General features: G+C 37.5%; 1 long non-coding RNA gene across 2 annotated transcripts in view; it reads left to right on the top strand.

Moving 5' to 3' along the window:
- The window catches only part of LOC148007687 (uncharacterized), a 36,508-nt gene extending 25,671 nt beyond the window's left edge, over positions 1 to 10,837 (top strand). Inside the window, exons 6-8 of one of the 2 annotated variants that reach the window (XR_015646675.1) lie at positions 1,164 to 1,208; positions 2,407 to 2,557; positions 10,670 to 10,837. This is a non-coding gene — a long non-coding RNA (uncharacterized LOC148007687). The remainder of the gene's footprint in view (positions 1 to 1,163; positions 1,209 to 2,406; positions 2,558 to 10,669) is intronic. The other variant, XR_015646679.1, reaches the window with a different exon arrangement.
- The last annotated feature ends 5,579 nt before the right edge of the window (positions 10,838 to 16,416 follow it).

Genomic DNA, 16,416 nt, shown 5'->3' with positions numbered 1-16,416 from the left:
ATATAACATATATATAACATATCATATATGAGTGTATAAACACATGTATATATATATATACACACATACTCACAAATTTGTGGTTTCACCAGTAAAAAAGAGGCCAGCAAATTGCTGAATACAACTTTTACATGAATTTTAAAATCTTGTAGACCGTAAGTAGGTGAAGATAAAGTAGGAAGCACTTAGCTTCATGGGCAGATTTGTGATAGGGGAAAAATATGATGACAGGAAAAGCAAAGAGCCTACAGCAAAGGAAATGTTCATGAGAAATGAATTCTCTAGGCATAAATTACTTTTGGTTCTCATATATCTATGACAATAGAATTCATTCGTGCACTTACATCCAAAAGCCAAAAGCCAAACTATTCTTAAACGAGTGATAACCTCATATGGCTCACTGTGTCATTCACTATATGAAAACAGAAAAAATGATGTAAGCCTCTAAAAAATATCTTAGTAGAATGCAGAGAGATAAAGAATATGAAAAAAACAGAGTTGTTTCAAAGAATTTAAATAGTCATCTCAAAACCAAATCCTATCCCTGACTTTTACATGAACTATTTAAGGTATGTTCACCTTCAGAGACATAGGAAGAATAAGGATAATGCAGGGCATTGTTAGGTGGCATATCCCATTACATACAAATTGACAGAATAATTACAGATCAATGAGAATCCCCTGAGGCTGACTGAGTTTAAAAAGAGATGGAGAGAATTGCGCAGAGCACATACAAAATGCAGATTTAAAAGTGAAACTGATTTATTTAACCATTGTTTAGATGATACTTATACTTCATTCTTTATAGGTGCATATTCTGCTATATACTTTTCATTCCGTTACATTACAATTTATATAACAGGCCTTTATTAGTTGAGGTGTTGAAGCTGGTTTTCCCTAGAATATCCCATCATTGTGAGAGTTGGCACATTTACTTTCTTCAGCCACCATTGAGGGGGCACTACTTCTAGCAACAGTAATTGCAGATACTTTCTTCAGTGATGATCATTAGCACTTCTGGATTGACCCATTATATATGCTATCTTTCATTAGGAATGAGCAGTAAGCTCTGTAAAGGGGTTGGGTGGAGGAAAGGTGGGTATTAATCTGAATGATCAGAAACAGTTGACCTACAGGTGGATCCTCTTTGCTTCCAAATGCAGGTAGTGCTCAGACGTCAGCATGAAGACAAGCCCATCCCACCCCAGGTTTGTTCTTCATGTGGAACAAAATTTTGATCCTCAAATCAACTACTCTTCAATCATTCCTCTTAGAATAATTGCTTATCAAAATTGATAATGTTTAACATTTTATAAATCCCAATCAAATCTGTTTTTGAAGAAACACAATTTTGTGAGACCAAGGGCTAAACTCAAACTCTAGGAAGAAAGTCACAAAGTTCACCTACACAAACATCATATGGCAACCCATTCCACTAGCACACAGTCAGTCAGGCTACAATAATGGAGTCAAGATACATATAGATATCGTAAGACATCCTGCAGAAATAGCTAACCATCCTGTTTATCAGTTGGGTTTGTTCCTGTGTTCTGTTCCAACAGAGTACAACAGAATGCAGTTTTTAAAATATTAACTTGTTGTCCCTTATGAAAAGTCCCAAGTTTGTTGTAACCATAATAAAAACACTGAACCCCTAAACTGGGGGCTATCACTCTGACTTGATATAATGGGGACATTGGGATACCTGGAACTGGAAGTCACAAGTAAAACCCTTACATATTTATGTCAGAAATAGCCCCAATAGGGCTTTTTGGGGTCCCTGAAGTTTGGGGATGGCATTGTAACGAACCACTTAATTCTGCCTTTTAACTTTCTACTAACAGTTGATAGATAAGCCTTTAATAGAATAAACATAATTCTGTTTCTAAAGTGTCTTTTCCTCTCATATATACTTCTATAAATACAGCCTTGAGCAATTTTTTTTAGTTCTTAACCTTCACTATTAATCTTATTCAATTCCATTGTGCTACATTTAAGATTTATAATAATGATAATAATAATAATTATTATTTATGATTACTCTTACTATTATGATGTTTATTCTTCTCTCATTCATTATACCTCATTTCCCTTCAACCACTCTATGAAGCTCTCCGGAGTATCTCTCCTCTCACTCCAGATACATTCCTCCTCCCATTCCTTTAAAAAACAAAGCAAAACAAAACAAACAAACAAACAAAAGAGCAGTTTTCATAAAGGATATGTTAAGAGAACGCCTACTTTAGCATACAAAGTTGCAGTAAGGCCAGGACCAAAATCTCTCATCAAAGCTGGGAGAAAAAACCGCCAGCGGTTTAACTGTTTCTGTTTGAAGCAATTGACAGCATGCCTTGTGAGGGGTGGTATGTTTCCTTGTTAAAAATTATTTTTAAATTTTATTTCTAGACTATTTTGAAGAATGGATTTAGAATGGAAATAATTCGAAAAAAAATGCTTTCTAGACAATACGGAGGAATCGTTTTCCTTTCAGTACACTCAACAATAACTAAGATACAATTGCGGATTGTTGCTCCAATCAGTAGATCTGCTAAAGGAAGTAAGTTATAAAAGCGCTGTATGCCGCGTTGCCCCGCCCCGTCCTCCACCCCTCTCCACCCCTCCATCCCCCACCTCCCTGGCCTCAAGGAGACACAATAAGGACAAACTACAAAGACCAAAATTCCGTTCGGTTTTCAACTTCCTCTCCCGCCAAGCTTAGAAGTGACACCCACCTTCACTAATTTCCTTTGCTGGCAGGAAAACCATAGTTTCTTTTTCCTATTTTCAGTTTCAGGATATTTTCAGAATGAATTAGCAATTATACGAATAGTACAACTCCGCCTGTATTTCGGAAGTCTTGTTTTCTTAAAATATAGATTTTCATATGCGCTGAAAAGTAGGATTTGCTTTTCTAGATAAGGAAGTGTTCAGCTTTAATTGAGGAATCACAGAAGTCAAGAATCACTTCACATAATTTTAAAATGAAAAAAAAATTGTGGTTTTTAGTAGAATCCTAGTTTGTTTTTATTTTTTTAACGTAAATTTAGATGTCATTTTTTAAAATGGAATGTGGACACAGGACATGTTTTGAATCCTGCAGTTCTTTAATGTACCTGCCAATATGTATATAAACACAGAAGGCCGGGACACATTTTATAGGATATACTTGCTTCACTGCCACATAATTTGTACTCAAGAATTATGATAATTACAGTGTATGGGGGGGGTTCATTGACTTTAAGCAATTATTTGCCTTTTTTTTTCTCTTTAAATATTTATTACTCATTTTAGACGGTCAGTAAAGCAGTTTGTTATGAAAGCAAAAAAAAAATTCAACATAGTCTTTTTGTGAAGTCATTTTGGTTATATCAGAGTATAGCATAGGATATTAGTAATTAATTTATAGCCAAAGAGCAAATTAAGGGCCTGTGGATGAAAAATGACTAAATACTGAGGAAGGCTGGCTCAAAACATATCAGAGTGATAAGATACCATCTTGAAAAGAGGGAGGATGAGAAACACACTCAGATATGCAGACAAGTGGATTCTTGCTTATAGAAAAATGGTTCTTGCAAAACAAAGAGTAAAGCAGCTCTATCTAGTACGTTGACAACTACATCACAAAACCGTTTTTATGGAAGAATTGATGTGGTCTACCATTCAGTCCAAGAGTGAAAGGCCAATGAGATGTGCCCAGACCAAGTGAGGTAGCTGAGGCAGTTGAAGATATTATCTGAGGATAAATATATTGCAGCAGATAGACTATTACAGGGTCCAAATAATGTTTCTTATTAAAATAGAATTATATGTGAAAATATACATATAACCTAAATAGTAGATTCTGTATCCTGGATGAAATTTGAGTGAGGAAGATAACACTCTCATTTTTTAGGACATTTAAGTGTTTTGTTGTTGCTGCTGTTCTCATTTCTGCTGAAAATATTTTCCCTTATACTTAGAGGGATCTGTCTATAGAATTACGAAGGTGCTTGACAAATGCTCTACTTGTGTTCAACAGGAGCATTCTAATAATTAATATTTTTAAATAAGATCTTCCCTTTCTAAGCATATTTCCTCTTTCCAATAAAAAAACATAATAGTTTTCATGAATTTTACCATCAAATACGAACTTTGTCTAAATTGACTTTTACTCTAATTCTCAACATCATTATAACAAAATAAAAACGAGTGTCAAATTCCTTGAAACTTCCCTTTCCCTGGTATTTCTGATATAGTTGTGGAGGTATGCAAGGATCTGTTGCCAGTCTTAAGAACCAGGGGAATTCTGGAGCCAGGGGTAAGAACTATTTCAAAGATCTCACAACATGGGGTGATAGAAATTGTGTGAAAATGACCTGCAATTCAATCTAACATTTCTGTATAAACCTTATGTCATTTTTTCGCTTCCTCTATTTCCTCTAGTAGGCAACTATTGTAGGATATAGTTATTTAAGCTAAAGACATCTGAGGAATCAAGTACTTTCTTTCACCTGAGTAGAAATGTTACATATCTTTGAACTTTTGTAGTCAACCCTCAAACTGTAGATTCAATTGCTTAGTGTTTAATATCCTCTGAAGGTGGTAGCGGCTTTCAAACAGTTTGTATTACATTTTAAGGAAGCCAAGTATTATTATTTTGTATTGTTGTTAAAAAAAAAACCCTTTGCCCCAAAGGAATTCTCAGTATTCAGGGAAAAGAAAATCAAAAGGAGACTGACATTCTGAAACCTCACACCAGTCAGAATGGCTTAGACCAAAAACTCAGGAGATAGAAGATGTTGGTAAGGATATGGATCACTCAAATAATTACTCAGAAAATTGGAGATACGACCTGAGAAGCCAGCTATACCAATTCTGGGCACATACTGAAAACATGCTCCAACATATAACGAGGACACATGCTCCATTATGTTTATAGCACCCTTATTTATAACAAGCATAAGTTGGAAAAAACCCAGATGCCATTCAACAGAGGAGTGGATACAAAATGTGGTACATTTACACAAAAGAGTTCTCTCCGGCTTTTAAAAAATGACTTCATGAAATTTTTAGGCAAATGGATGGGACTAGAATATATCATTCTTAGTGAACTGACCCAGTCAGAACTGAATACACAAGGTATGTATTCACTCATAATTGGATATTAGACAAAAACAATTCCAGAATATCCACGATACAACTGAAAGACCATATGAAGGTCAAGAAGGTAGAAGACCAATGTATGGATGCTTCACTCTTACTAAAAAGGTGGAACAAAATTATCATAAAAGGTAGAGGGTGAGAAGCAAATGGAAGAAAAAATAGGAGGAGGAGAAGAAAAAGGGGGGCACAATCAGGTATGGGAGGAGATGGTCAGGAAATTCAACAGGGGAGTGTAGCAGTGTAGGATGGTGAACAGGCTCCAGAAAATCTCAAATGCCAGGAAAGCAGGGACCCAGTGGGGATGACTTTAGCTGAAATACCCAAAAATGGGGAGAGAGAATAAGGGGAAAAATATAAAGAGGTTAGGCACAGCCTGCAATTGAGGGATAGGGCTACCCATTCATCTCACCAATATTAACCTAAAATTTTTCCTGTCTAAAGGAAAGGCAGGATTGAAAAGTGGAGCAGAGATTGAAGGAAAGGCCATCCAGAGACTGTTTCACCTATGAATCCATCCCTTAAATACCAAACACAGATCCAATGGCTGAGGCATAGAAGTGTTTCCTGACTGGAGGAGCCTGATATAGCTGTCTGCTGAGAGGCTCTGCCAGAGTCTTACCAATACAGATGAAGATACTTGCAGACAAACATCATACTGAACACTGGGACCCCAATTGAGGAGTTAGGGGAAGTTCTGTAGAAGCTAAAGTGTTTTGCAACCCCAGTGGTAGAACAACAATATCAATGAACCAGAGGCACAAGAGCTCTCAAAAACTAAGGCATAAACCAAAGAATGTACATAGAGGCACCCATGGCTCCACATGCATATGTATCAGAGGATGGCCTTATCTTACATTAATGGGCGAGGAGTCACTTATTCCTGTGAAGGTTGAATACTAGGGCAGTGAGTATAGAGTTGAGGGCATAAAGAAATCAGAATCATAGAAGCAGGGCTGAAGAGAACGAGATGGGGGTGGGTTCTGGAAGAAACCAGGAAGGCAGATGACGTTTGAAATGTTCAGTACATAAAAATCTGTTAAAGTAATCCACTTAGGAAACTCATAAAAATCCATATACACAAACTCAAAGAAAAAAGTCACAGGATCAGCTCCTTAGATGAAGAAAAAGCATTTGTAAAAAATACAACAACAAGTCATGTTTAAAGTATTGGAGAAATCAGGAATCCAAGGCCATATATAAACATAATAAAACAATTTACTGCAAACCAACAGCTTATATCAACTTAAATGGAGAGACATCTGAAGCAACCCAACTGTGATGGGGTACAAAACAGGGATTCTCCCTATTCTGATGTATATGCAATACAGTACTCAAAGTGCTATCAAGAACAAAAAGGCAACATAAAGAGATCAAAGAGATATAAATTGGCAAATAAAAAATAAAGGTATCATTATTTGCATAGGATATGATACTATACATAAGCAACTACAAAATTTCTACCAGAGAACTTCGCCAGCAGATAAACAATTACAGTACTGTGGCCAGATATAAAACTAAATCAAATAAATCAGTAGCCTTCATGTATACAAATGATAAAATGGCTGAGAAAGAAATTGGAAATAACTCACTCTATAATAGACACATATAATATACAATATGTTAGGGTAACTCTAACCAAACTAGTAACTTCAAGACCTCCAGAAAGAAATTGAAGAAGGTCTCAAAAAAATGGACAGATCTCCCATGCTCATGGACTGGTAGAAATAACAGAGTGAAAATGGCCATCCTACCAAAGGCAATTTATAGATTCAATGCAATCTCCTGCAAAACCGGAGCAAAATTCTTCAGACATGGAAGAGGCAATTATCAAATTCATCTGGAAAGGCAAAAAAAAAACAAAACAAAACAAAACAAAAACAACAAGAACACCAAAACAATTCTTAACAATAAGAGAAAGAATGGATAGGGGAATCACCATCCTTGACATCACGCTCAACTACAAATTAATATTGATCAAAACTGCATGATATTGGTACAAAGACAAGTACACTGATCAATGGAATAGAATTGCCGATGCAAATATAAAACCACAAACTTTGGGAAATTGGATCTTTGACAAAGAAACCAAAAATATACAATGGAAAAAAGAAAGCATCTTCAATAAATAGTGCTATTATAACTGGTTCTCTGTACATAGAAAAAATTAAAATAAACCCCAAATTGTAACTTTGCACAAAACTAAAATCCAAGTGGAACAGGGACCTCAATATAAAAATTGATATACTGAATCTAATAGAAGAGCACATGTAAAGCAGCATGGGACTCATTGGCTCAGGGGGAAATTCCCTAAACAGAATGCCAATGGATCATGATTCAAGATCAAGAACTACTAAATGGGACCTCATGAAAATGGAAAGCTAATGTAAGGCATAGGACATATTCTCTAAGACAAATCCAGCAACTGTTGTTGCAAAAATATAAAAAAATAAAAAGAAATGGTTGTCTTTTTCCCCAACTAGGTCTAAACTGCAGTGCCCCGAAGATGTCTGCTAGTCATCAGCAAGTCTCAGTCAGCGATGCATCTCATCTGCTCGGCACCATCCCATATCACACTGCTAAAGGCCTCTCTCTGAGCCTGGCAGCAATTTCTCTACCTATCTAGTTCACAAAGCAGGTTTCCATGACAGAAACACACATCCCAACTCTGTGGCAACCCAGACCAGCCACCACACACTTCCTTACACTTAAATCAGTGGACATGAAAAAACACACAACACGATAACCTCTGACCCAATTGATAAGATATAATTGCCCACCTAAACATACAAAGCCCAATACTAGCCATCCCTTAAGAACATTAATAACAACATGTAAATACACAGTGCAGAATCTTAATATCACCTGCCATATTGTCCTGTCATGGATTCTATCCGTCTCCCTCCTGTCTCTTTCTCCTTTCCATTCCAGTCTCCTCCGCTTCCTTCAAACTTCTCTCCTGCCCATCATTCCTTCTCATCCAATGACAGGCCTCCTTTTATCCTGTACCTGCCCTTCACCTGTATTTTACAAATTCAGTGTGGAGAAGGTTCTGGTGAAGTGACCTGAGTGCTGAGTATGTGACTAGGCAGCTTTCCTTGCAGCAGTGGAATTAGCATCAAAATACAGATAACTCCAGGGCAAACCACAACATTTCCCCTTTTTTGTCCAGTTAAAAGGCCTTTTCACTTAAATATAAATTGAGAAAATCATTACCATTCTTCAATTTATAAAACAAATGATACAGGTAACACCCAGTCCATCAATTTTGTCCATTAACTAAAGCCCAAAAGTTTTTTGTGAATTTACTATCCCTAAATTGACTCCCAAGCCTCCCTGCAAATCTTCCAAAATATTCTCTAAGCTCCAAGTAATGGTAGGCTGTGGGTCCCTGCATCTCTTTCTGTGTTTTGCTGTGAGGACCCTCTCAGAGGATACTCATCTTATGTTTCTGTCTGAAAGCATAGCAGAGCATTATTACTGTAGTGAGGAATTGGTGCTTGTCCATGAGATACATCTTAAGTTTTAGATTATTGTTTGACCATTCCTTGGATATCTGCTCCATCTTTGTCCCTGCATTTCTTACAGATAGGACATATTTGTGTAGAAAGTTTTCAATGTTGGATGGTCTCTTTGTCCCTCCACTTACAATCCTACCTGGAAACTGGAATTAGCCATTCAGCCTCCATTCCTCTGAAGAGAAAAATTTAAATTATGGCATATTCTTATCTGTTCTGTAATTTAATTATCTACTGGCCTCAGTGTGCTTTGTCCTTGGGGAATCCTGGCACCCTTGTATACCAAGCTTGAATGGAAAGAATGAAGCTTTGATCAGCCAGATTCTTTAGAGAATAATACGGTCTTCATGAGTATTGAATAAGAAGCCATCTCCAGGGAAGCTTTTCAGAGAAATAATTATTTTTATTGGGGTTAAGAAGAGTTATATAAATTGGGTAGGAGATAGGTGTTTGTGGGGTGAGTATACCTCTTAGCTGTGGCTGAACTTCTAAGAATGCTTTATTTGAAAAAAGAATTCTAGGTGCTTCTATATCCTCATACTGAGAGAGGAAGTTTGAGCACTAATTTAGTCACCAGACAAAGTAACTACCTAAAGGTGAGGTAGATAAGATAATAAGTTCTATGTGCTCTGGGCCAGAGCAAGAGGGAAAACAGTCCTATTCCTGTTGATCTCAGAATGAGATTTTCATTGTTTGGACAGGTGATAATCTCACTCTTGCTCCAGACAGGCTCTGTCAGTGAACTACTTCTATCTTCAAAATTATGTTCTAACATCTGCATACTGAAATTGACAAAGACAAAATAATGTTTTAAATAAAATTATTAGTTGCAAATACACATTTAAAAATGTTGTTACTTAAGATCAATCTTTAGTACATTTACAATGGAAATAAACTACAAACAAGAAAAATAGTTAATCCAAAACAAGGATAAATTATTATTGCCTACAAACCCAATACTTAAAAAATATAAAGAACTGTACATACAAAAGAAATAACATAGTCAACGTTTAGGATATATGCGTGGCACAAGCAGAGGAATCTGTGGTTAGACAGTATATTTGCTTCTTGAAATTACTACTGTTACTTCTGTTATTCATACTATGGCTTTCACTGTTAAAACTTCATATATAATAATCTAGATCTACTTGCATATAAGTCTAATGTCAAGAACAGCAGAAGAGAGTATTAATTTCGCCTGGAGCAGGAGAGTAATTAATATTGATATGATTTGACACTGGAATTTCTTTTTGTTTTCATCTTTATTATCTTGGGTATTTGTTATTTACATTTCAAATGTTATTCTCTTTTCTGGTTTCCATGCCAACATCCCCCTAAACCCTCCCCTCTCCTTCTGTCTGGGTGTTCTCCTCCCCATCCTCCACCCATTACGTAGCCCTCCTCCCAACAATCACATTCATTGGGGGTTCAGTCTTGCCAGGACCAAGGGCTTCCCCTTCCACTGGTGCCCTTACTAGGCTATTCATTGCTACCTATGAGGTTGGAGGCCAGAGTCAGTCCATGTGTAGTCTTTGCATAGTGGCTTAGTACCTGGAAGCTCTGTTGGTTGGCATTGTTGTTCATATTAGGTCTCAAGCACCTTCAAGCTCTTTCAGTCCTTTATATGATTCCTTCAACAGGGGTCCCATTCTCAGTTCAGTGGTTTAATGATGTCATCCGCCTATGTATTTGCTGTATTCTAGCTATGTCTCTCAGGAGAGTTCTACATCTGGTACCTGTCAGCCTGCACTTCTTTGCTTCATCCATCTTATCTAGTTTGGTTGCTGTATATGTATGGGACACATGTGGGGCAGGCTATGAATGGGTGTTCCTTCATACCTTTACCAACACTTTGCATATCCTGAATTTGGTCTCCTATTAGCGATTACCTTTTAAGAAAGCTTTCTGTGATGGTTTATATATGCTCCACCCAGGAACTGTCACATTATAATGTATCACCATGTTGAAGTAGGTGTCTAACTGTGAATATGGGCTTTCAACCCTTTTCCTAGGTGCTTGGAAGCCAGAATTCTGCTAGCAGACTTTAAATGAAGATAGAGAACTATCACCTCTTCCTACACAATGCGTGTCTGGATGCTGCCATGCTCTTGGCTTCCTGATAATGGACTGAACATCTGAACCTATATGCCAGACCCAATTAAATGTTCAACTTTATAAAACTTGTCTTGGCTATTATCCACTTATTAGTCAGTACATACCATGTACATCCTTTTCAGTCTGAGTTACTTCACTCATGATGATGTTCTATACTTCCCTCTACTTGCCTGCAAATTCCATGGAATACTTGTTCTTAATAGCTTAGTTGATTGATTGCAGATTGTAGCATCTTGCAAGTTCACCAGGAATGGACTAATGTTCCTCCTTCTACAATTCCTCCACAATATGTGCTGTGGCCTGAGTTTTTCATTGACCATTCAGATTGATGTAAGGTAGGATCTCAAGGTGGTTTTGATTTTCATTTCCCTGATCAGTACGGACTTTTCAGATTACTCTAAGTGCTTCTCAGCCATTCAAGAAGCCTCTGCTGTGAATTCTCTGTTACGAACCCCATTTTTTGATTGGGTTGATTGTTTCTTAGTGGTTATTGTGTTTCTTGGTGGTTAGCTTTTTGTGTCCTTTATATTCTTTGGATATTAGCCCTCTATCGGATGTGAATTAGTAAAAAAAAAAAATCCCAATCTTTTGGTTGCTGATTTTCCCTATTAACTATGTCCTTAGCCTTACATTTTCATGACATGCCATTTATCAATTATTTATCTTAGAGGCAGAGCCACTGGTGTTTTGTTTAGCAAATTTCACCCTGTGCCAGTAAATTCCAGGTTGTTTCCCAGTTTCTCTTCTATTACACTCAGTGTTCCTGGTTTTAGTGGATACTAGCAAAAAAAGTAACATACACACAGGATACAATACACAAAACTCTAGAAGTTTAACAACCCAAAGGGTCCAAGTCAGAATGACACAATCCTACTTGAAAGGGAAAGGAAACAATTATAGGGGAGGGAGGGAAGGTCCTGAGTTTGAAAGGGAACAGAGAAGGAAAGATGGCAACATGATCAGGTATGTGGGGGACCAGATTGAAGTCTTGATGGCCAGAACTAAGAATGGAAAAAGGCAACTTCAAGAAATAGGAGGTGGGAGGATATTCTAGAACATACCAGAGACCAGGGAAGTGAGAGACTCTCAGGATTCAAAGGAAGTAGCCTTAGACGAGATTTCCTACAGTCAGTAGAGGGTACTTCTAGAGTGCATATTCAGTAGAAAACAGGGCAACAAGTTGACAGATGGGGTTGCCATCCCACTGTCAAAAAACCTGGCCCATAATTATTCCTGTTTGGAAGAATAGCAGGGACAAAAATGGAGAAGAGCCTGAGGCAAAGATGGTCTAGTGACTGGCCCAAATTGAATTCAGCTCAAGGGTAGATTCCAAGGTCTGGCACCGATTTTTGTAGATAGGGTATACCATATTTTAAAATGAGCTTAACATGACTGCTCTCAAAAGGGCCCAACAATCAGCTGAGTGAAATACAGATATTTATACCCAATGAATGGACAGAAACTGGTAAACCCCATAGGTTTGTTAGGGAAAAGCTGCAAGAAGATAAGGAGGTTGGAGAACCTATTGGAAGACCAGAAGTCTGAACTAACCTGGAATCCTGAGATTTTTCAGACATTGTGCCACTAAACAGGAGACAAAAACCCTGCTAATATGAGGCCCACAACACACATAGAGCAGAGGACTGCCTGGTTTAGATTCAGTGAAAAAAGATGCAACTAACTCTCAAGTGACCTGATGCCTAGGGAGAGGAAAGGTTTGATAGTGTGGTCTTGCAGGGGCATCCTCCTGAAGAAAGACGGGTGAAGGAGGTATAGGATAAAGAACAGTCAGAGGCCAGAATGGAAGGGGGTAAAGACTTAAATATTAAAAAAATAATTAAAAAAGATTTGCATTGGTCATGGAGTTTGTACACAGCAGTAAAAGCCTAAGATAGAAGTTTGTACCAGGAACTGGGGTATTGATGTGATTGATTGATGAGTACATGCCTTTTTTGTGGAATAATCTGTATTTGGGGACTTTAAAAAAAGTGGGATTCTTTAAGTTGCATTTAATGGAATATCCTAGTAGGAATACATATTCGTCATCCCTGAATATCATTTGAAGTGTACCAAAGTGTTCCAAGAGCGTTGAGTGTAGTAGAATTTTAGAATGTTGCCTTGAATGATTTTTGTGACATTTTGGTGAAGAATGTGGCTGTGTTTTGCCCATTTCTGAGTAGTCTACGTAATGCTAAAATAAAGAGATTTATATTAATTGCATTGACAAAGGAATTCTCAAAAAGCTCAGCACATTGGTCTTTAATTAAGTCTCATGAACAGCATTTTGAACAAATGTAGCAAGCTTAGAAAGAAAAAAAATATGAAATAGATGATTCAAGTTTTACAGGGGCACAAGAAAGTGAAATGGACCTAAACCCTATGTTCTAGGAAATAACAGACTAAGGGATCTACAGTCAAGAACATACCTAGTTCTGTTTAGAACCGAGCATGTTCATACACAACTTTCATCGCAGAAGCCAAAGCCAAAAATATCTCTAAATGCAAGGCCAGGGTGGGACCAACCAGATTCTGCCTAAAGAAAAGACTGAATAGAGGCATGGTGGTATATGCCTTTAATCTCAGCATTATATGAGACAGTGCCATGAAAATTCTTGAGATCAAGGTCAATATACAAAGCAAGTTCCAGGAAAGCCAAGCTTACACAGAGAAGGAGTTATGAAAACAGAAAGCTGGTAATAGAGTAAGGGAGGTCATTTTCCAGCCCAAAAAAGCAACAGGACATGGTAGCTTCAGCCATGTGGCTCTGGCTTTAGAGTGAAAAATAGAAGGAACTAATGGAACAATTGATGCTGGTTAGCTGGGGATAACACATTAGCAGTGATGAAGAATAGACCAGCATTGCTGAAGGGAAATCTCCTGGGAAGTATTTTCTGAGGGCACAAAGAAACTGTATTCCAGAGATAGCCATGGATGTATGTAGTGCTGCAGCTGTACTTGGTAATAAGAAAAAATCACCCAGGTTGTATTGGAATTGAAGTCATAAAGGGGTCATGGAGAACACCTGAACATTGGCACTCTAAGAGATCATGAAAGGTCATTGGTGAATGTACAGCCTCAATTGTAGTCGACAGCCCAGGAATGAAGGAGTCATGAAAAGGATTTGAGGCTTAGCACCATTAAGGGAGCCATGATAGGCTGTTGGTGAAGACTAATTGCATTAGAAGACCCTTGAATATTGGAGATACCAGTACCATGGGCTGTTAACCAAGAACAGTGGCAGTGGAGTGGATTAATCTGAGTTTAGAGTACTACAGTGTGCAAATATACAGAAGTACGGACAGCAGTAGGAGAAGCCTAAAAGATTTTGGGTGGATTGCAGACATTGTAACAAAATCTGTAACATTGTAACATTAAAGCTTCCTTGGACACCCTAAGATTTTTAAGATGCCAGAGCCATAGGATATATCTATGAGGTTATAACATAGTATAACCTCAGCCCAGGAGAAAGAAGTTTGTTGCAGACAACAAAGGTAAAATTTGATTTGAAGGTCTGAAGACCACTTTGACATCACAGATGAAGATGCAGAGTTTGAATGTTGTCCACCTGGTTGCCTGTCTAGCTTTGGGGATTACACTTAAGTGATTGGAAGAATCGCAGAAGAAATCTTAAATTTAGAATTTCAACATTATTGAGACTGCTATAGACTAGGGGAATTTTGAAGTTGAACTAAATGTATTTTGCATCATGCTATATTTAGGTATCATCAACAGAGACACACGTGTTTGAATATGGTGATGGGACCACTGGGTGAAATGTGATGGTTTTTTTTATGCCAGGCTTCATGGAAGGAAGAATTATGCTAGCAGCCTGCATATAAAGAGATAGAACTCTGAGCTCTTCCTGAAACCAGTAAAACAAGCCTGTCAGTGACCAATTATGGGTCACTAGATGAAAGAATTCATATTTGAATACAAAAGGGATAAGTATGGGAAAGACATTGAAATTGGAGGTACAGAACCTATGTAAGGCTTATGATTAGAGTAAACCACAGCAAGTAAGACACCCAAAATTTGAGTCTTACACTCTTCAGACGAAGATATTGAGTAATCCCCCTTTGTGTGTATGTGTGTGTGTGTGTGTGTGTGTGTGTGTGTGTGTGTTCAAGTTTGTTCTTTAATCATCACAGAATAGGACAGCCACCTGACAAATACAAGCTTCTTGGGCAGATTTATGATAGGAAAAATAAAAAAAATGTGATAGGGAAATCAAAGAACTTACAGCAAAGTAAATTGCCTTTAACAAAATGTATTCTCAGAGCAGAAACTCTTTAGTCATCCTAGATCGCAGACACATATTTCATTCTAGGCCTTTAAGGCACAAGCCAAGTGTTGCTTGAAGTAGTGATTGTCTCTATTCTGACAGAGCCATGTAGCTTTTGACAAAACAGGAAGACTGATGGAAAAAGTTTGTAGTACAATACAGAGGGATTGCGTGTAAGAAATAACTGTTATTTTCAAATGATGTAAACAGTTATCTTAAAGCTAAATCCTATCCCTAATTTTCACATGGACATCTAAGAAATGTTCTCCCTCAGAGTCATGGGAAACATAACACAGAACCCTGTTCACTGGCATATCACATTATAGACAAATTAACATACAGTTTAAAGATTAATGAGATCCAGATACACTCAAACTAATAGAAGAAAAAGAGGGGAAGAATCTCTAACACATGGGCAATGGAGAAAATCTCCTGAACAAAACACCAATGGCTTATGCTCTAAGATCAGGAATGAATAAATGGGATCTCATAAAACTACAAAGCTTCTGTACGGCAAAGGACACTGTTGTTAGGACAAAATGGCCACCAACAAATCGGGAAAATATTTTTATCAAACCTACAAATGATAGAGGGCTTATATTTAAAATATGAAAAGAACTCATGAAGTTAGACTGCAGGGAGAAAAATAAACCTATTAATAAAGGAGTTCAGATCTAAACAAAGAATTCACAGCTGAGGAATGCCATATGGATGAGAAACAACTAAAGAAATGTTCAAGATCTTTTGTCATAAGGGAAATGTAAATCAAAACAAACTGAGATTCCACCTCACACCAGTCAGAATGGCTAAGATTAAAAACTCAGCCGATGCTGACCAGGATGTGGAGAAAGAGGAACACTCTTCCATTGTTGGTGTGATTGCAGAGTGCTATAACCATTCCTGAAATCAGTCTGGAAGTTCCTCAGAAAATTGGACATTGAGCTCCCTCAGGACCCAGCTATACCTCTCTTGGGCATATACCCAAAAGATGCCCCAACATATAAAAAAGACACGTGCTCCACTATGTTCATAGCAGCCTTATTTATAATAGCCAGAAGCTGGAAAGAACCCAGATGCCCTTTAACAGAGGAATGGATACAGAAACTGTGGAACATCTACACAATCAAATATGACTCAGCTATCAAAAACAATGACTTTATGAAATTCATAGGAAATTGTTGGAACTGGAAAATATCATCCTGAGTGAGGTAATGCAATCACAGAAAACACACATGGTATGCACTCATTGATAAGTGGTTATTATCCCAAATGCTTGAATTACCCTAGATGCACAGAACACATGGAACTCAAGAGGATGACCAAAATGTGGATGCTTTACTCCTTCTTTAAAAGGGGAACAAG

Source organism: Rattus norvegicus, chromosome 1, assembly GCF_021556685.1.
Source record: "Rattus norvegicus strain SHRSP/BbbUtx chromosome 1, alternate assembly SHRSP_T2T, whole genome shotgun sequence".
NCBI lineage: Eukaryota > Metazoa > Chordata > Mammalia > Rodentia > Muridae > Rattus > Rattus norvegicus.
This window is presented reverse-complemented; position numbering and strand designations above follow the sequence as displayed.